Source organism: Lepisma saccharinum, chromosome 7 (genome assembly GCF_977018435.1).
Source record: "Lepisma saccharinum chromosome 7, izLepSacc3.1, whole genome shotgun sequence".
Lineage (NCBI taxonomy): Eukaryota > Metazoa > Arthropoda > Insecta > Zygentoma > Lepismatidae > Lepisma > Lepisma saccharinum.
The window spans coordinates 62637007-62659590 of record NC_139235.1 but is presented as its reverse complement, the minus strand read 5'-3'; the positions used below and the strand labels follow the sequence as shown (position 1 = coordinate 62659590).

General features: G+C 38.3%; 1 protein-coding gene across 1 annotated transcript in view; it reads left to right on the top strand.

Moving 5' to 3' along the window:
• Positions 1 to 1578: 1578 nt before the first annotated feature.
• Positions 1579 to 22584, top strand: part of LOC145989869 (uncharacterized) — a 393178-nt gene continuing 372172 nt past the window's right edge. The window contains exon 1 of the mRNA XM_083125336.1: positions 1579 to 2198. The gene's annotated coding sequence lies outside the window, so the exon portion shown is untranslated. The remainder of the gene's footprint in view (positions 2199 to 22584) is intronic.

Genomic DNA, 22584 nt, shown 5'->3' with positions numbered 1-22584 from the left:
AAATCCTGAATATTAACTAAATCCCGAATCACAGGGAACTGGATTCTTTCCTCGATACAGGTTAGAGAATATTTTTCCGGTCTGAAAACGTTAACACATTAGGTGTTATTGATATGTGCACTGAGAAAATTTACTACACTGTTTCCTAGTACGAATTACAAAATGTAATCTTCCGTGTCCGAAGATTCCGCACCGTTATAATTGGTTCCGCTACCTGACGCGCCGATTCGACGAGTATGCGATAAAATACGGTAGTTTAGATAAAATGGACAGAACATTGTAGCATTAACAACCTTTCTTTAGAGAAATGCTTGTTGGAATTTCATTCAAAAGATCGTTAGGAACAGTCAATCATCAACGCTTCCAATATTACGTGCGCGAGTACACATTTATCTCTGTTAGACTCGATCGCCACTTTAAGAGGAAACTTTAAGCTTTGTAGTAAAGGTTAAACAAGTAGACACGCCTTTCACAGTGACACAGCCAGTAAATTGTAATATGCCAGCAAAATGGCCGGTAACATGTTGCTCTGGGTGTTGCTAAAGTGAGAAAACGTTTTCGGCAGTTTTTGTCATCTGGTACGAAAGCGATGTTATCGTGCCGCGGCGCACGTGGTTCGCTTGGAAACCTTCGGAACAGTGTTGCTACAATGTGAGGTCAATATGTCCCTTTCCAAGGAAAAAAAATCCCTTTTTCGCATAATTTCCCCCTTCATTTAAATAAATCATAATAATTATAGAAATTATATTATTATTATTATTAGTTGTTGTAGTATTGTTTTCGTTCATCCATATTCGTGTATATATGAAAATATTAAATAAATTAATCACGTACATACCTATAGCCAGCCTTATCGCTACAGGGGCAGACGTTTCAGGTTTGAAAACTTGGTCAGGCATGAATGTACAGTCACTGCCAATAAAAATGGGATGCCTAAATCGTGAGATGCTAGTTTCTACGCAAGATATTGCCTCTACGGGAATGAGTGGATTTTTAATAGCAAATTTTCTATGGGAACTTCTACCACGGTCGTAGTGTTAGGCAACATACATAAGCCTTGCAGGGAAGCAAGTATTTCAGGATCTAGGTGGCCCATTTTTATTGCTCGTGACTGTACAGTTGTGCTTTTTCCATCCTCCATTTAATAAGTTCGTTATTTATCCTTATTGTCGCTATTTTCCTAAGCAGTAGACAAGCGATTTCAAATAAACCAAATATATATATATAGCCGGCCTCAGTAGCGGAGTGGTTAGCACAGCACACCGTGCTACGACGCCAGGGGTCCAGGTTAGAATCCGAGTCTGGGTGTTCTTTGTGACTGTCCCTTCATCAATTTCATCATATCATTACTCATCCTCATCTTCACGATTAGTCAAAAAGTGGCAGAAATGCGAAGTAAAATAAAGCAAGTCAATCATAGAAGTAACAGGAAAGAAAAAGGTAAATTTCCCTTCGTGTGGCAACACTGCTTCGGAAAGTGGGGAGGAGAGGGAGGAAGGCGAGGGGAAATAACTGACAGTCGCTGGAAGACTGCTAGCGTGCCCGCTCTGCGGTTTCAAGGAAATAAGGACTCAATGAGAGACAGTAGCGTGCTCTATGGGCAATTTATCGAAACGCACAGATACCAACGGGGGAAATAATGAAGGACAAAGCGGTGTTGATTTGCCTCGCAGCCAAAACAATAGGATGAGTTTACCGTGACTATGGGACAGGTTAAAACCATAACTTGAACAAAACCAGTGTTTTTACTACCCGCCTGCCTTAAAACAACAAAAAATAGTGTTCATGTAGTAATAGAAGCTAAATCAAAGTTGCGTACAAAGTTCCAAAACAGGAATCCCTTGTGTGTTCACCCAAACGTTGTGACTGCGTGTGTTGTGTGTAGTTTTTCAACTATTTTTACCACTGTGATTTTTCCTGCGTAGTGATATAGTTTCCTGTGCAACTATACTAAGAGTGAATGATTTTACTTAGGCATTATATCAGTGTTCGCTTAAGATTTTTCAAGTGTGAAGCGGCAACAAAAGGTTGTGCTTTTCTACAGAATTCAACCCAGCGTCAACTACATGTGAATCTGAACGACTGTGATCATGTTTAAAGTTCAAATAACTTGCGGTACAGTGACCTTAAAAGCTGCCATTTATTTTCCTACATATACTAGTACTAGAGAAAGCAAGACAGGGCACATTTCTGGACCGGTAAGTAGTTTTTTCTACTCATTCTTTCACCAGTAACAATTACTTTTAATATAAATAAAATATTACGTACAATTTAGATGAACAGCGATTGTGATCAAAAGCTACCTTGGATAAGTATCTGAAGCGCGATGTGATAATTCTTTTGGCTAGCACCAAAACACGTACTAGGCATAGAACTATTATAAGAGCACTGGACAGGATCAAAATATAGATCAAACCTATTTTTTTCGGAAAAGTGGACAATATATTCACAAAAGGTATTCACAGAATTTATTTATTGATGTATTTGTGTAAATATCGTTAATATAGTAATTAAGAAACAATGATTTCAACTTTTATTACATAAAAGTTGTACACATGGTTCAGCCAGTCCTCTCTGGTATTCTATTTGTAATAAACAAATACCAAGAATACCGTGAAAAACAAAAGAAACAATAAAATAAAGCAGTTTCGAAAGTTCATTACAGTTGAGGTACTTTTTGAGACCTTCATCTACGTATGTTAATGCTCTAACTAAGTGAAAATGCAAACACAATAAACATGTTGGTATTATGAGTGATCTATTTTTAAAAATACAATCAGAAGAAATGATGGAGATTTTCAGATTGCTTAGTAAATCAGACTTAAAATCCATGTAGGAAGAAGTATAGAACGTGGCTGCATCTGGTCTCTAACTATTAATATAAACTAGTAATCACATGTTTGTTCTCTTTCACTTGTTTACACGTACAGCAAACATTTCGACGTCTGGTATATATTTACATTTTTGACGGGAACAAGCTTAATATAATACAATGAGATGCCACCTTAATCCTATTAATGCATCAATTATCATCCAGAACTTATAGAAAAACACTAATAAGTATACTAACATCCATACATCTTAATAAACTATAAACACACATTATTCACCAAATTAGTGTTCTAATATCTGTAGATATCGGGATTGATTACCGGTTTTTTTTTCTGGAGAAACTATCATTGACGTTATATTCTGCTAAATTTACCTGATTTGTAAGATAAATTGAAGCCTTTTTTAGATACAGTAGTCTTCCTACGTTAGAATTGAATGTATTTACTACTCAGTTTCGGCGTTTAGGGTGGGCGAGGGGAGCTACTGCCCCCTACTTTTTGCCACTGCTGCCCCTGCACTATGCTAAACCTTGTCTAGAAAGGGAAATAAACTATCCTTGTCCCCCCCAGGTTTGGCAGCTTGCCCCCCGGTTTTGGAGCCCAATCGCCGCCACTGTTACTACTCCTAACCAAAACTGTGGATTTTAATCAGAAATTGGACGAATACTTAGAAAAAACAAATGTATAACTTTAATTGCCCATTTTATTTTAAAAAATCGAATAATGTGTAGAAATTTTTACACATTCTACGAGGCAAGCAATGAGTCACAAAATGCGAGCAAATTCTTTGTGATGCTCGTGACTGGAAGTGAGAAGAATGAAACCATAATGCTTCATCAGATTACAAACGGAATTCTTAATCGAAGGTTCTATTCGTTTCAAGGCCCAATTAGAAATGGTTGATCATCAATTAGCACTAAACAAAGTAGGTGTCTCAAATATTTTTTCTCGCATCATCGTAGAATTCAAATTATCGTATGTAATATTCACTCGATTAATAACTGGTGAACAACATATCTTGCTAAACCCTATCATGTCCCAAGCAGGCGTCAAGACCAAATTCAGTTTTCCATCATTCGTGCCTGACATTACAAAGCTCTTTTTTATGTCGTAAACAATCTGATGTTGTTTTGCTAATATTTCTTGCACAAAAATATTTTTAATATTTGATTAATGCCATATTTCTACACATGATTCAATTTAATTGAGTAAAGTTACAAAATTTAACTCCACATAATGACATATTCCAGGTTCTTATGTTTTGTAAGAAAAATTCAATTTCTCATGTGTGACCCTTGTTTACAGCAACTTTGACATAAAAGATAATGCCAAAAGTTATCGGGAGACTGCAAAGATTAGGGTGCGGGGTGCAGGGTGTTTCAAGGACAAGTGCACATTCGTTCACAATGTTTTCCATTGTTTTGTGTCCAAGCCTGAAACAATTATGATAAGAGTACACTTTAATGTTTATAAATATTTGACTGCCCCTGTTTGAACTGACGCTTCGGTAATTTTCAGGTTCGTGAATAAAATTCACGCAAATCCACGGTCGTACCCAGCGGTGGCAAAGGAGATGGAAATAGAGTGGAGAAAATTTAATTTGGTTCATGTGCTTTTACGTTGAAAGTAAAATAAATACTATTAACTTTTCAAACAATTCAAAATAAAGCATTGCCACTATTTCCAAAGTATATATTCCTTGCCCCCGGGAAAAAGTCCAGCAGACACGTTCATTTCAAAAATCCACGTTTATTTCCAGGAATGAAAGGAATTACCAGTCAGGAAATAAAGTGCTAAAAATATTAGCCTAGATGAAATTAAGCCGAAGTTAATAATGACATGGCTTATAATTCTTGTGACACACACTCAACCATGATGTACAGCAAATATGTATAAAAATACTTCCGCAATCCATCAAATGTTCATTGTATTTTAAGGCTTCTAGAACAATCCTGTTAACCACGAAAATCTAAGAACTATTTTAAAATGCACCAAAAGTTCTAAAATGCATACTAATGCAACTAAATTACAGTGCTTCAAAATGTAATCAAGATATGTAGCAATAGTTTAGAACTATACAGACTATAGCCATGATGGAGAAAGTACATCTTTTATTGTTAGTATAATCATGGTATGTAGGGAAACATATGCGGTATACTGTAATGCTTGCAATTATAGACACGTACGTGCTAAAGTGTACCATGATATATGTAGTACTATATATAGTATTATGTTCTTAAACTGAAACACCTAGAATCAATTCTGAATCATTTTCTACTAAATTACACGAACGCTACAGAGACTAGAAAATAATATTCTACTGTTGCAAATAGACTTGTGAATCGTACTTGATTTTCAAGCATGTATGCGAAAACCCTTTGAGCACTGAGAACTGTACTTTCGTTGCTTCAGATATTATCCAAGGTATGCACAGCGCACTTGACTTAAATCTTCAGCAATTAGTAATAATTTTCGCCTCTGTCGGGGATACATAAGGAACATTAAGCCGTCACTTTCACAACCGGCAACTTTGCATTCTGCCTCGTGGAAAAGTCTGATGTGAAACAGTTTCATTGATTATTTAATATGCCTCCAGCATGCGATATTGCAATACTGTGAAAAACAACCTTCAATTTTCTCCGAGAAATAAGACACGCATTAACGCTGAAGTTTTACGTTGATATTACCGGGTGAAACAAAATCAAACTTTGCTCTCGAAGTTTGTAAGGAAAGAAAATGCATTCGTACGACACATATAAAACTAAAACGTGGGCAGGAGTTACGTGTATTATGGAATGGCAAACATGTTAAGGGTTAGTTAGTAACAAACATATTATTATTTTCTCTTTCAGTATAACACGTACATAGTGCGTAGGCCATCTTAGCACACACATGTTTTACTAATACTTTTTTTCCCAGCATGTTGTTATAACAGGAACTACATGACACGATTGTCGGTAATGCAACTAAAATATTTAATTGGTTATCAAGTATCATTCCTGCATAAATTTAATGTGTGTGTGTGTGTGACGAATTTGCTTTCTGTGTGTATGAAACCTCATAGCTTCTATGTTTGATTGACTACATTGTAAATTGCAATTTAGCAGTAGCGGCAATAGTCATAAAAAAGAGTTCTATTTCTTCGTAGTAAATGTCTGTTTTGGTTCTATTTTCTTACTTGGTTTAGCATGTTTACGTGTAGTTCACACGCTTATATTAGAATTATCACTGTATATCCTCTGTAAATTACATAGAACTAGATAATACCTTTATAATGTAAATTCATCTAATAACAAGGCCTCTATTATTTTTAGGCTGTTCGGGGAAAAAAACACACAAGTCAAAAAATGCCATTTTACAGCAGACGGTTTATATGTTTATTGTTTTAATAGGACTGAGGCGATACCGATAGCAAACATTACAGACATGATATATATATGTTTGATCATCACTGCCCAATGCAAAATTATACGTGTAATATTTTTAAAAATTGACTCAGCGTGACTTAGATGAAAACAACAGAAAATCCCAGTTTGTGACTTAAGTGCCTTTTTCCGAGCATTCATGAGATTTCATTGAACAATTTCTAAGCTCCCTAATTACATGTTTCTTTCAGTGGCCACTTGAAATGTCTTTCTGGTATAATGAATTCGATCCTAAATTTGCTAGAAAGGCAATTTCATGAAGCTTATTACATTGGGACATATCCCAAATCACGACTTAGCAGACTTGGCAAGGAGCGTGGGTCTGCTTTCCAGCTGAACTCAGTACATATATAATATTTTTTCAGAATTCAATTTGGCAGCCATAATATTAATTTACTTTACCTTTCTTACCTTTAATATTCATTTTGTTTTTATTTGAGATACATAGACTAATGACATTTATCGACTTTCAAATACGGAGAGTAACTTTAAATCCATATAATCCATATCTTTCAACAAATACGTTTGGAGGAGGAGGAGGCATATTTCCGATTGCACATGTGAGGTGAAAATGTGAACTTCACGAACAATCTCTATTCCTGCCCCTGATATTATCTCCATAGCTTTCTCGTTCTTTCTGGTGTATACTGTGCCAGAACCATACACCATCCACCCTGCTATTGTTCGCATCAAAATGACAAAATTTGACACTTATCAAGGAAATTCTCGGCAAATTTTATGTATATTACGAAATGTATACCGATACCATCGAAAGAACAGCTCAAAGAATTTTAGCGGATATGTAATTGTTGGCGTTAAATAGAACAATAGATGGTATAACAATAAAAGAATGAAAAAAAATGAAAAAAGCCAAAAAGTAGCAGAAAAACACATTTTAGGATGTAATAGAAAAATTAATGAAAATAGTCATGGACAATTTGCACGGCATTACTCATGGATCCCAAATAATAATAAGAAGAAGGAACGTAATGGTGGACAAGAGAGAACACACCAAAATATCTTTCGATTGTTAATGTGTTGTTGTAAATGGTATTGTTGTTAGAAGCAGATTGTGTTACTGTTGATGTTTACTGGATGTTTAGGTTTGTACAGTGGGATCCATGAGTATTACCGTGTAAATTGTCCATGACTATTTTCATTAATTTTCTCTTACATCCTAAACTGTGTTTTTCTTCTACTTTTGGATAATTTCCTTTCTTTTTTTCATTATTTTATTGTTATGCCATATATTGTTGCAATTAACGCCAACAATTAAACATCCGCTAAAATTCTTTGAGCTCTTCTTTCGAATGGTATCGGTATAAATTCCGCAATATACATAATTAAAATTTTGTGGTCGTTTATAATCGCGGAATGTTTTTGTGGACACGCTGTACTTTGCGAGATCTATCTATCTATCTCTAAAACATAAAATCGAATAAGGCACTTTTATATTCGTATATACTACTCGTAGAAAATAAAGTTGAGAAACAGTATATTTTTGATTTGATTTGATTTAGTTTATTTTACTTCGCGTTTTGTGCCTCTTGGCTAATTTGCGAAGATGGGGATGAGTGATGAAATGATGAAATTGATGAATGGACATTAACAAACAACCAAGCCCGACCGGGATTCGAACCCGGGACCCTTGGCGTCGCAGCGCGATGTGCTAACCACTCGGCCACAGGGTCGGGCAAGAGAAACAGTATAGAAAGATGAGAAATTAGTATATTCCTACCGAAAGCTTCCTTACCTTATACTCGTATTATAAATAGATCTCGCACATATTACAGTACTTGTAATATTTATATTACCTAATAGTGATAATCAACCGCTTATTGATTGATTGATTGATTTGTTGTTTTAAGTCCACTTTATGCACAGTAAGGCTAATCGGGACTGGACCTACAGTTTAAGGTGGGATCCGAACCACTTGTGCCTCCACCGGGTATCGAACCCGGGACCCCTTGATTACAAAGCGATGACGCTACCACTGCGCCATCGGGGAGGCCACAACCGCTTATTCAAATGATATAATTAGCTAACAAACTCGGAGTCTGGATTTTTATGTATTTATGTCACACTGTGCAAGCACTAAGTTGGACAATCTCTCTCTCTCTCTCTCTCTCTCTCTCTCTCTCTCTCTGTGGCTGGCTCTTTATTTTTTTTTCCATTTTCATTCTCCACCGCTTCTTTCATCTCCCTTTGTTTAGGTTTCCCTTAAAACCTAAAAAAAAGTCTGCATGCGTTATTGTACTCAAAATGTTGTGTTATGTTCATAAATGATTAATAATTGAGCACTCATGCAGTTACATGCGCGTGCGCGCACACACATAGACACACTTACACATCTTTATTGAAGTAAAACGTTATTACGTACTTTTTATTCTCATCTATCAATGGTGAATACGTTGCGTACCGCCAGAAAAGTGCGTGTAAGTGTATATAGGGTAAAAGAAGGGATGTTCGCCATGCTGGGAATTTCGCCGTACTTGTGGTTTTTGTAATCGTAGATAGAAACTATAGGTTGGAAACACTCACTGATGCCTGTAAAAAATCAAGTAACATGTGCCTTGTTTCCACTGAAAACTACAGTGTGGTGAGCGAACTAGCAAGCAAGCTGTACAGTTTGGAATGCGCAGTTTCGTCTACACAGAAGACAAAGAAAGGTGCCGAATTTCAATACTACGTTGGATATTGTAATTTCGTGGCAGATAAGAATTATTTTTCTTCCATTTAATTATTGATATCGTAACCTCAAACCTTAAGAATGCTTTGAAAAGATTTGCTTTGGAAAGCGTGCCTTGACAAGTAAACATAAGTGGTTTTCTTTCGACTATGCATTTGCTGGTAAATTCGCCAGAGTAACAGAAAATGTGTCGAATTTCCCTTCTTACAGGCGATCTTTCACACACAACTTGTTCACAATGCATATGAACATTTAGGCCTATGTTTCTTAAACATGCTTGTAATGTATCTTTTTAAGCAGTTTTGTATTGTCATTTGTAGGTCTTTTACACTTTGTTGTCAGACTTATTGGCAACAACTTGGTATTTCATACACTTAAAGTGACGATAAAATAATATATAAGTTATATGGCGAATTTCCTAGCATGTGGCAGAAATTTCGCCACTATTTCTCATTTTAGTATTTTTAATATTACGTCATAACTATAAGTAACACAGTATTTATATTATATTCCTCATAATCCAAAATGACTACTTTTTGTATCGTATAAATTTTGTCCTTCTCCCCCCATTCGTTTAGAAGGAAAAAAATGAAAAGCATTTTGGTGGCGAACTTCCCCTCCTTTACCCTATGCATAAGTGAAGCATTCCACCGAATAACGCTGTATGGCACTTTTGGGCATGTGCTGAGTTACCAGTGAAATCATGCTGCGGTCCTGCTTCTACAGGCTACAAGCTGTTCTCCGGCTGCACAATTGTAGGCGGGAATTTTTCCGACAATATTGCTACATAGAGCGACAATCTTGGAAAGTAAAACCAGCTGAAGCATGGTGCTGATCTCCACTATGACCGAGATCTACAATGCACACTCGTATGTGCCTTCGTGGTACGGTGCAACGTGGAGGTGATAGCGTTAGTGATTCTTTCTATCTGTTTCTGTAAATTCTTCCAAAATAATTTTACCAGCACTTGTGTTCTTTCTGGATCAACTTGTACTTGAGATTTCGTCCTCAACACTCTTTCCCAGCGAAGACAAGAACTTGTTTAGAAACTAAAAGCCTTTTTTTTCTCTGCAAAAGATGTTAAACCAACAAATTAGTTAAAGAAAACAGATCCCTTTTCTTTCTGTATTGTCTCGTTGATTATTCCCTCCTGAAAGGTTTCTTAAAATTACAGCAGTCCTTTGACCTTCGCATCGGATCCATTAATCAATAAATCTACAACTTTCAGTATTGTGGAAGACACCTTTCGGGGTTGCCAGCAGCATCAAAATTACAGGTCGAGACCTTGCGAGACTGATAATTTGATACCAAATCTCGGTCAGGTCAAAAATTCCATGTTTCCTAGACAGATAGGCACGAAACGTATAAACACACAAACTCGCTGAACCGTAAGGAATTGAGTCAAGGCCAATATTAAATTCCAAATGCGGTTAAGTGAATATCTGTACAGTACGCACAGATCGATTTTCTGCTAGGGAAAAAAAAGCAACAGGGAATGTTTTCCAAGAAGCATAAGTAATACAGACATTCGCGATGCATTCAGTGACGGCTTAGTTCGTCTCGCGGGCGCCAAGATTGGCAAGTACTTTCGTACATCTTCCGAAGAGTCAGCAGCCCTACCCTGATCCTGAGTGGAAGCTGCGTCTTTATGTTAGTTGGTCCTGCTTAATTGTTTCGGTGCTAAACTCCAAGTAATATCGAGGATTGGATTGATTGATTTAACATTTTTGAATACGTCCGCACGTATGGCAATTTTGCACACTTCCGTATAAACGGGGAAAATCTCCTTATCTAAAACCCTTTACTCAAAATTTTAAAAAAATGGTTGGAAAGATGGACTGGAACGTCGGCGTCTGCATTGGCAGACTTGGCGGCAGCGTCGGTTGCTTGGATGTTTGTTTGAGATATCCCTGTGAAATTCAGTTTATCATTGCCCACAAATAATATATTTATTTCATTTTATTTTTGTCACTTAACGTCGCTTTCCTGCCACCTTTGGCTAATCACGACGACGAGGATGAGTGATGATATGATGAAGAAAGACTCCCAAAGAATACCCAAGGCTCCTGGCGTCGTAGCACGCTCTCATAACCATCCGCCAATATATAAATTGATCGACAATTTATTTATTTATGTAACTCGTTTAGTACAGCCGGAGACATTTTAAACCGGAAAGTTTAGTAGGTCAACCAAGAGATGACGCAAAGATCCATATTACAAATACATTAATTATGAACAATTCTCTGTAAGTTTGCGACAAAACTCGAGTAGGAATTGAAAATGTCTATTTACCTTGAGATTCCATTAAACTGGTAATCTACTGAAAATTGATCGCTGGATAATTGACCATGTGATGACATTAATGAGGGACACGCACAAAGAAACACACATGCACCGCCGAGATTCGAACCCGACACCCCTTGCGTCGCAGCGCTCTGTGTTAACCCTTCCGCCACGGATATCGCCTCCAGGTGCTCTGAGTGAGAGTGCATCCAGTGGCATGTTACATCTTAGCGTTCCATTTATGATTTTGTGTAGCTAATATTTTCATATCTGCAATATAACTCCGTCATGCGCAAAATAAATGCGTAAGGCATCCAAGTATTTTTTGCGTAGATGTTTGAGGGTCAGTGCTCTGTGACGAAATATATTAAAATTACAGACAATTTTACCGATCCGATATATCTATAAATATCTTACAATTTAGTGCAATACTGTGCCATTTTGTTACAATGTTTATGGATATAATAATAAATTAACAGATCGGTAAATTTTATATTGGTACTTTATCGTTATTGGCCAAAATTGTTAATAAAAACATACAATTCATATGTCATGAATGTGTAAAATAAATGTTTCTGTATGCAGTTGGATATTCAAAGGCAAAAGCCCATTACAAGCTCTGCGTTACATACATATATTAATAAAGAAGACAGAAGGCGAATGAATATTGGGAAGAAAAAAAACTTTCATATCAGTCCACCTCTGATGACAATAACAAAACTATATAAGAATAAAATGACATCTCTGTGCATATAATTAAGGTCCAAGGCTACAGCTTTGTGTTGTAATTAAACGTTTTCTTTCAAACTATATTATAGTGTATAAAATAAAATTTGAAATACATTATACAGAACATATATTTTCACACTTTTGGCGAACAGAATTTTACGAATGGACACAACATCAACTAATTTGCAATGCAAAATAACCCCCCCCCCCCACACACACACACATATATATATATATATATATATATATATATATATATATATATATATATATATATATATATATAATATACATATGTAAAGCCTATATCTTAAAAGTCACTTGTAGAGCAAGTTACTGAAGTTGTAATTATTAGTTTTAATTAGTATTATCAACAGGCCGAGTACATTCTAGTCCTTCAGATGCACTTCATTGGGACTCATTGACCAATTAGGTGATTGTCTCCGAGATTATTTCTTTCAAATTCCCTAAGATTTCCAGGTTCTCCAGCTGTATGGGAACCCCGATGGTAGTGATTGTACTGCTTCCTTCCTCATAGCTGAAATAATATACTGATTGTACTGCTAGCTTCCTCATAATTGAAATAATGTAGTGATTGTACTGCAACCTTCCTCAGAGCTGAAATAATGTAGCGATTGTACGGATACCATCCTCACAGCTGAAATAATGTAGTGATTGTACTTCTACCTTCCTCACAGCTGAAATAACGTAGTGATTGTACTGATACCTTCCTCACAGCTGAAATAACGTAGTGATTGTACTTCTACCTTCCTCACAGCTGAAATAACGTAGTGATTGTACGGATACCATCCTCACAGCTGAAATAATGTAGTGATTGTACTGCTACCTTCCTCACAGCTGAAATAACGTAGTGATTGTACGGATACCTTCCTCACAGCTGAATTAATGTAGTGATTGTACTGCTACCTTTTTCACAGCTGAAATAACGTAGTGATTGTACTGCTACCTTCATCACAGCTGAAATAACGTAGTGATTGTACTGCTACCTTCCTCACAGCTGAAATAATATACTGATTGTACTGCTACCTTCCTAACAGCTGAAGTAATGTAGTGAATGTACTGCTACCTTCCTCACAGCTGAAATAACGTAGTGATTGTACTGCTACCTTCCTCACAGCTGAAACAATCTGGCGAATGATTGCATCATACCTCACAGCTGCAGTGACGGATTCGCTGCCTTCCTTACGGTCCAAATTAATCCGTAACGAACTTCTCGCCATGTCTTTCTTAGAAACTGAGCGCTTTCTCTATCATTTCTTACATAACCAGTTAAGACTTATGGCATTTTCTTTGGCAAGCGGTAGCGTAATCTTTAATTCAGTAACATATATCTCTAATAGACGAATGGGCGCATAGTGCGGAAACAAAGGGTCGGGGGAGGAAAAGGTACCGGTACGTATATATTTAATGTTTTGATGGCATATCGACTCTGGTTGAGGTTAGCCTCGACGGTATTTATCGATCCTCGTGACACAAACTTCTGGAACACGCAACGTGAGGCCGACCACCCAGGCAGGCAGGTAGAGCTTCCGTGCACGGAACTGCGAGAGGGATTCTCCCTGATAGGTATGCAAATCAGCAACAAGCGGAGGCAACTTAGCCTCAATATGAAAGTTCATCAGGAGAGACAGGGGAGAAGCATGCTACTTGGGTGTCCAGCAACAGTTCTTGCGGGAAATTTCGAGCTTCGAAGCCACCTGGGTTCTTTATTAACGACCCCTAGCGTTCGTGGGAGGTTGGAGACACTTTGTAAAAATTCAACGTCGTCTCAAGTTAATGAGGGTAAACGGATTCGTCGCTGTGGAGTTCATGCAGATGCTGATTCGAGATACGTGCCGGCGAACATGAAAGCGCATGTTCGCTAAGGAATTCGATTACTCAAGGTGAGGGGGAATTGAAATGTCACTTTTTTGAGCAAGCGATTGAATTCTCGGTTCTATTGAGCTGCGTACTGTGTCTGCTTCTCTTTAAGACCGAATCGATCTCCGTGGCGAAGTGGTTAGCGCAGTGCTCTACGACGCCAGTGGTCTCGGGTTCGAATCCCAGCTTTTGCATTAGCGTTCTTTTTAGTGTCCCTTCATCAATTTCATTACATCATCACTCATGATCATCGTCGCGATTAGTAAAAAGTAGCAGAAAGAGACGGTAAATAACAAAAATTAAATCAAATCTTTAAGACCAGGATAAAATTTATGTGTAATTTCCAGCTTTTAAATACGAAATTCCAAATATTCAGAGCTAAAGAAAACAACAATTGTTAATTTGTTGCTGGAGGCCATCAAACAACAAAAAACAATTCCTATTAACATCTTACACTAAGTGTTTATGAAAAGGTCCTTGTACAGATTACAGAATATGCGAATAAATTATGTTACATGCTTTCTTTTAATTTTCCGCCATCCACACCCGCCCCGGCGCCCACCCAGCGTCGAATAACATGGGTACCTGGGGGAAATCCTGGGGGGTAAAGGCGGTCAGGGGCGTGATGCTGATCACATCACCCCCACTCACGACCGGATCAAGAAAGTGTGGGGCGTTACCCACACGCCTTCATGGCGTGGTGCTAAGCACAGGTAAGCATTTTACCTTTTTTTTTTACATTTAACCTATTTTAGCAAACTTATTGCTTTTTGTGGATAAAAATAAAAGCACAAGTATTGTGATGTAATATACTTTTTTGGGTTTGTAAAGAAAATATAAATATAATTCCAGGTTTCGACAGTTATCTCACGATTTCCGTAATTTAAGGAATATCCGGTTCGATACCCTGCATTCTGCGACGAACACTACCTCTGGCTAATAACTACGGGTAACTCGTATTTGTATTTTCGTTATTTAGCGCTACTTTTCTGCCACCCTCTATCAATCGCGACGATAGGTGAAATTGATGAAGAGAAACTCACGAAGAACCCCCATGTCCAGGGTGGGACACGAACCCGGAAATTTGTGTGGCGAGACACAGCACCGTCGATACTGAATTTTGTTCATGGAAACTATTTATTATTAGGTAGATTCTGTTTCGGGCACCAGGACTGATACGAATTTCAAATATTATTATAAGCGTTTAATTAACATAAAATGATTATTTTCGTTGCCTGGAACTTTATATGCGAAATATTCTGTTCGGAAGCAAGGCAGGGGGAAAGGGGGGGGGGGGGGCAAAGAGGGATGCCGAACGACTGAAAAGAGTAAACGCCGTTGCGTCCCGTGAAAGAATTCCCATCTTATTAAAATAATTGTATTTTCAGTTTCCAGTGATATATAGGCTATTGTACATATATTGGGTTGATGCATAAGCTCGTAGCGTTTTTTTCACCGTGGCAAAAGTACTTTTATTTTATACTAATTTGAGATGAACAAAAGACATAAATTAATCAGCAATATATATTCTTTCATTGTCTATGACTGTCTAGAAACGCTGGGGCAGTTTATCAATTCAACGCCTGAAGAAATCTGCTGATTCGGGGTTAAAAGCGTCGTCAAGCCAAGTTTGAAGAGCATTTTCGTTACAAAAGGAGCTTAATTGAAGATTGATTGATTGAGAGCTGAAAAGGTAGCAATTCAAGGGCGCAAGATTGGAGGGAGGAGTATGGAGGATGTGTAATAAATACCCAACCAAGCTCCTTTAGCGGAGTGTTGGTGTGCATTATCGTGTCGCAGCACTTGATGCTGTCTTCCTGGCCTACTCGCTTATTTGGTTGTTTTCATTTAAAGCGTGCGGTATCCTGAACCTTACTCATGGAATGCAAATATCGCACGATGGTTGAATGGTCACAGTTCATCACATTTGCTAATTCTCGGGTCGACTGATGTGGATCCTCGTGGATTAAAGCGTTTGAACTGTCTTCATTAAAGCCCGATGGTCTTCCTGAACGTGGAGAAACGCTTAAGTCAAGAATGCCCTCCTTGTAATGACAAAACCATTTTCTTGCCCTGCTTTCCCAGTTGGCATTCTCCCTTTGCAAAAGACAAATGTTTCGAGTCGACTCCACTGCTATTGCCCCTATGTTAAACTCAGACAGAAGAAGAATATGTCGGAAATATTATATTTTCCCCCACTCGACACTTATTATTCTTTAGCCCATAAATAACACAGTCTTACTTCAAATCTGTAAAATTCAATGCATATTCGCAAGTAAAACAAACAAACTCCTAACACCGCAGTGTTACCATACCAAACACAATCGCTACGAACTTATGCATCAACCCAATACATACCTACATATTGTAGACGGTAGGGAAAGAGTGACGTATGCACGACCCACGACGAGAGACTAAAATATATCACTAGTCAAAACATCCTAAAAATTCTAATTAATGACTGCCGGTTTGTGAAGGGAGTCGTACACTGGAAACGGTAATAAAAATGGAAGAATACCGCATTTCACCGTATAATATTCGAAAATTTTAATGCAATTGTTTTTTGCGAAAAAGTAGGTTGCGACCATTATGTGAATGTTTTTCCTTTAAAAAAACCTGTGCCTGATACTTATAAAAAATATTTATTACTAAACTGTCTTAAGTGCAATGATTAGGATGCACGGAGTACTCGTGAATATACAGGGTGGGAAATAACCTTTTGCTAGGGGTCCACAGTAAAAAGTAACAACAATTAAGAAATTATGGTAATACCAAATGTTTACTACGACAATTGTGGTTACAAAAACAAAATTAAAAGTTAGTATGTCCGCCGTTTGCTTCTCTCACAGCACGAAGACGATCAGGGTAGGAGGTCAGAAGATTCGCAAACAGTCCGTATTCCATTCCATGTCACGGAGGACTTGTTCCAGATGTGCAAGGAGTGTTGGCCGGGAATAGCGGTCCGGTCCGCGTTCCACTATCATCAAGGACTCAACTGCGTCCTTCAGAATAGCCCCAAAGTGTTCCGCTGCATTCAGGTCCGGTGATGCACCCGGCCATTCAGAACTGCTGAAGAAGTCAATGCCACTTCGCCGAAGAAGGTCTTGGTTTTAGCATTTGCCTTGAAGCAAGGTGCTTTGTCGTGAACCAACTTTTAATTTTGTTTTTGTAACCACAATTGTCGTAGTAAACATTTGGTATTACCATAATTTCTTAATTGTTGTTACTTTTTCCTGCAGACCCCTAGCAAAAGGTTATTTCCCACCCTGTATGTTAATATTTTAATATAGTCCAAATCGACACATAATTTCTTCGTGACAGTTTAGCGAATATTTTTCCCATTTGAAAAAGTTAATACAATAGTTCTTACTGATTTGTGCACTATAGTGGAAATATTACATTTTAGAAAGATTACTACAGTGTTGCGAAGTACGAACTTCGATCTAATCTTGTGTCCGAAGATTTTACGGTATTTCTGGTTTCGTTTTCTGATGCAATGACTATGCGATGAAAAGGTATAAACCAATTATTGGACTGTAAAAAACATGGTGGGGCGATTATGCGGTGAAATACGGTACAAGTTTGATGTTTTTTATGAAATAATTAAGCAGGTATATACTATAGCTGCATTACGAGGCATTGAAAATATTCTCAATATTGATAAATCATAACATGTTTACATAATGATTCGTATGGAAGCGGGTGGAAGCGATTTAAAGCAGATGCAATTTATTTACAATGGTGTTCTTCTAATGGTATTACCTTAAAGATTTTATTTAGGTTCTAATAATTACCGTCAATACAATACCTAGTAACACAGAATATATTCTGCCCCTCGGCGCAAGATAATGGCAACCCATAATTTAGCAAAAAACTGAACTACAATTATTTGACAGCCTACATGGTCCTATCTTTAATTGCATTTTGTCAGAATTATCTACAAAAAGTGCCATCTATGTTCTCTAACATGTACTAGATTGTCCTATCGTAACCCACAACTCGAGATGGACGCCATGCCGAGGAAGAGTGTACGTCGATCGGAACATTTGAGAGAGAGAATTACTACGTAGAGAGTAAACCGGATCTCAAACACTCATTTTAAATTGTTAATCGCGAGAAACTTTTGTCTTACTAAGTGCACCGTGCAGAGAAGCGCGAACACTAGAAATAAAATTAATGCGATTTTTGTTATGGATTCCTACAGGCCCGAGGAGGTGTTTGTTCGCGCATTACAAAGGGGGATAATAAACGAGTAGAATAACAATATTTGCCTCAAGTAGATGATAAATCGCCGGATTTATTGCGACTTTTGCTACATTTGGTTCTATCCCTTTTGTTCATTCCTTTAAAAAAAACTCCCCTTTAGCAATATACCATTTTCAGACACAGTCTATTACGTTTTCAATGCAACTGCATAAAACCCAACTACAGAGTATTTTTTAATATTTTTGAGTCTTAACACCTTTTGTACGAACGTCTCTAAAGCTCGCAGTGGACGAAAAACTATACTCTGTCCCTGGAATCTTTGGAGCAAGGCCGTGCATAAGGGGAGAGAGCTAGTGAGCGGAGCGAAGCAGTACTCGCTGCTGCTAATAGCTGGTAGCTACAGCACATTTTCCTCTTATCCATCTAACTTCTTTATTGGTCGAATTCTCTCGACTCTCTACTTGCGTTCGCTTACTCCAGAGATTGCGGGGATAGAGTATAGGGCCGAATCATGTTAGCTGGATGACAAGTTTGCTCCCATATCGTCCCCCCTTTCCCAGCAAACAAGAGAAACTACATAAATAAATGCTCTTTTGACCCAAATATGCAATTCTGTATCGTATTTAGAGGTACATTCTATAAGACTGCCCCTGCAGACCATCGTGGCAGAGTGGCGCGCTACGGCTCCAGGGGTCCAGGGTTCGAATCCCGGCCTGGGCTTCAAATCTCCCTTTCCGCCAATTCCTTTCCAGCGCAATCACTGATAAATTTCATATCTCTGGATCTGCCAACACAGACTGTACTTGAGCCTAGTATTACCCGATCTACACGTCCAGAGTTCCCATTCTCCCCTTGAATTCAGAAAATGCGACACCATACTCATAAACTGCAGAAGTTTAGGTCTTTCCTTCTGAAACGGCCAGCCCACTTGTTGTCACTTCACCATCTATGTAAATTCGATTCATCGCATCCACCCACAGCCTAGATTTCCCTCTGGTAAGGACAAGTTGAATTCAGCACAATTCGAACTTTGTCCATTGACGAACCCCATTACGTCATCCGAGAAAGTGGAACTTGGGAAATAGGCACAGACTCTCTGTAGGTTATCCTGTCTAAAAGTTGGTCGGCTGAGGCAGTGAGATTGAAACTTAACCATTAATGACGCTATGAATATTAAGCACAGCATCTTACTATCCGCACGACCTGTCGTCGAGTTCTAATATGTCACCTAGGTGACTGCGGTGGAAATGGTGCAAACATGTGCGCGAAGACAACGAATGACCTGTCTTTATTACCATGATGGTTTCAATTTTCCGATTTAATAAAAATAGAGTCAAACAGGGTATAGATGCAGGTCTAAGTGGAATGCGAACCACTGTGTAATGTGTCTCCATCTGGAATTAAAGCCCGATTTCCTTTATCTACTATTAATAATAACAATCCGTGGCTCGACAGCCCTTGAAGGACCTTGGCCTATCTCCCGTATGCCAGTCTCCAAGCCACATTCCTACCTGGAGGTGTGGAGATCTTCAACCAGTAATGGAGTGACTTAGGGTCAGCACGTCAAACCCTCAACCGTTATAGGAGATTAGTTGTACTAATGAATTCTCGGTCCCAAAATTAATTCAAATATTATACTGTTACAAACAGTATTTGTTTTTTGTTTCTTTTTTGTGTTTGTGTATGATTCTGTATGCTTGGGTTTCTTCCATGGTTTTGTGTAGTTTAAAAGAGCCAATAAGATTTGAACTTTCAGCCCTCCCCCTTGCGACGAGGGAGGAAGTATAAATATGACCTCGGGCAGAGGACAGGGAGAGAGTGTTATGAACCGGAGCAGAAGGGAGAGTGATCTTCGGTGTCCAGTGGCCTCCCATGAGAAAGAGCATCCCGAGGCAGTTCTGCCGATGCTTAGCTTCCACTTGGCAGTTCTGCCGTGGGGCTCAAGTTAGAGGAATGTAAATAATGTAAATTAATACTTTACTATTCCGATTGTTGAAATTGAAACTTAGCCAATATTTGGGCACTTCAATACCAACCTAGAAAGGTAAAATGCCCGACTAGCAGACAACGTAACATAAGGAAGCAGTAGTACGCACGGTGTCCTTGAGAAGCAGAGCATCGGACACTGCATGCTTTCTACGTATAAACTGAAGAAAAATGTACAAAATCCTAGACAGCCAAATAAAGTACAGAACAGCAACTGTTGAACAAAGATACATAAATCAACTCAACTTATTCGTTCAAGTAACGAAATTGAGAGGAAAGGAATCATTTTCTGGCAGTGGGACGAGGCAGGTGATATTGCTGCATGATAACGCCAGGCCGCACACGGCAAAAGGAAACAAAGAGACGCTGTATTCATTGCTTTGGTAAGTTCTGCTTCATCCGGCTAATTTCCCTGACCTAGCTCCTTAATACTACCACATGTCCGTGTAGCACCACCTAGTGGTCTCCAACTTCAAACACCAAGAGGTGGAAAATAATATTGTAGAGTTTATAGACTCTAAACCGCCGTCGTTCTATCGTCAGGGGATTCTCCAACTGCCCGTAGCATGGCAAAAGTGTGTAAATTCCAATGAATTAAAATGTAAGATTATTTTCATAAATAAGCCTTCTATTTCTTAAAAAAAAACAACAGAAAATTAATTTTTAAACCTAATACAAGGAGACAGCGGTTATCCAAAGCTATCAGGTCATATTTTGCCACAGAAGGTACAAGTACAGTAAAACCTCATTAATCAGGACTAATGGGTGGGGGGGGGGGGGGGTAAGTTGACCGGTTTAACGAAAGTCCGGATTAACTGAAATAACCTAAAAGAACAGTAGAAAGTGCATTAAAACTCCTTTTATAGCAACAAAATACGTTTATTATGGTGTATTTAAATAGCATAGGCCTAAATACACTATACAGTACAGTAAAGTCTGCGGGAAACAGAATTTCATCAGTGGTTTACTGCCTTTTCTTTGGAAAGTTCTCTTGTTGACTTCTAGCTACATTTAAAACCTTGCATTCTGCTTTTCTTTTTTTTTTTTGGCCTTTTGCCTGTCCGGATTAAGCGAAGTCAGGCTTATCGGGGTCCAGATTAACGAGGTTTTACTGTATTTGGAAAACATTTTGGACGACATAAAGTCTCCTTGGAGGAATAGTAACAGTAACGCGCTGCGAAACCGGAATCCCAGGTTCGAACACTGGGTTAGACATGGGTTTGTCTCATAATGCTCATCTTCGCGATTAATCTACGAGGTAAATAATAACCGAAATAAGAAGAAATTACGTGCTATTTAATTATTTCCGATTGTAGCATTCAGTGGCAAATATTCTGTCGGTTATAACTATCCCTGCTCTGGTTTAAATTGTGGGTGTAATGACGGAAAAACCCCGGGGGACGTAAAGTGACACGTCCTTTACCTCGTGCTCACCACGACCGCCATTATCAGACAGTGCCAATGCGATTCCTGCGACACGACAGGAATTATCACGACACACGCGCGCACATATCGCGCCGCACGACGCAGCCATAAACATATGCTCTCATGAATAAATTCATTTATTACGAACCCGCATGTGAATCTTTTTGCCAAACGATAACTCCTGTTCCTCATGAATTCTCACGGAGCATGAATTGTTCATGTGTTTGCTAAAAAGCGATAAGAACGTCTCTGGCTAAGGTCAGGCAGTGAATACGAAAAAAATGATTTGCAAAGTGGAGTTCTCAAAATCCGCACCGTCAGAGACTAGTGATCCACTGAACCTTCGACCAATCTCAGCAACGACTGTTTTCGAAAGTATCCTTGCTTTCAAGGAGCCACGCAAAAATACCAAATTTGGAAAAATTAGAACATTCTAAAATTCACACTAGATCATTTAGAAGATGCATTGCAGGGATCGCGTTCACTGATTCAGGTTTATCGTTTATCATTCTGAAGATGATACATTGATTGAATTATTGTTTTAAGTCCACTGTATGCACAGAAAAGATAATCGGGACTGGACCTAACTAACTAACTAACTAACTCTCTAGCCTTCTTAAACCCGAAGGTTCATGGCTGCAGCAACACAGGCCTTCCATCTTTCCCTATCTTGAGCAAGATCTATATACTCTTTTCCATCCCTACCGATTTCCCTTAGGTCCATCTCAACGTTGTCCCTCCATCTTCGTCTTGGCCTTCCTACAGGTCTCTTACCATCAGGTTTCCCAACAAGAATCCTGTATACTCCTCTTTCCTCTCCCATTCGTGCCACATGGCCTGCCCACCTAAGTCTTCTTGATTTAATTATTCTAATAATGTCTGGACATGAATACAAATTATGTAGTTCTAAATTATGTAACCTTCTCCACTCACCTGTCTCCTCATCCCTTTTAGGTCCAAAGATTTTCCTAAGGATTTTATTCTCAAATACTCTCAATTTATGTTCCTCTTTCAAAGTAAGGGACCAAGTTTCACATCCATATAATACTACAGGCAAAAATACGGTTTTGTATATTTTAACTTTTAGTTTCTTAGATATTAAACGAGAAGACAAAAGTTTATGAAGAGA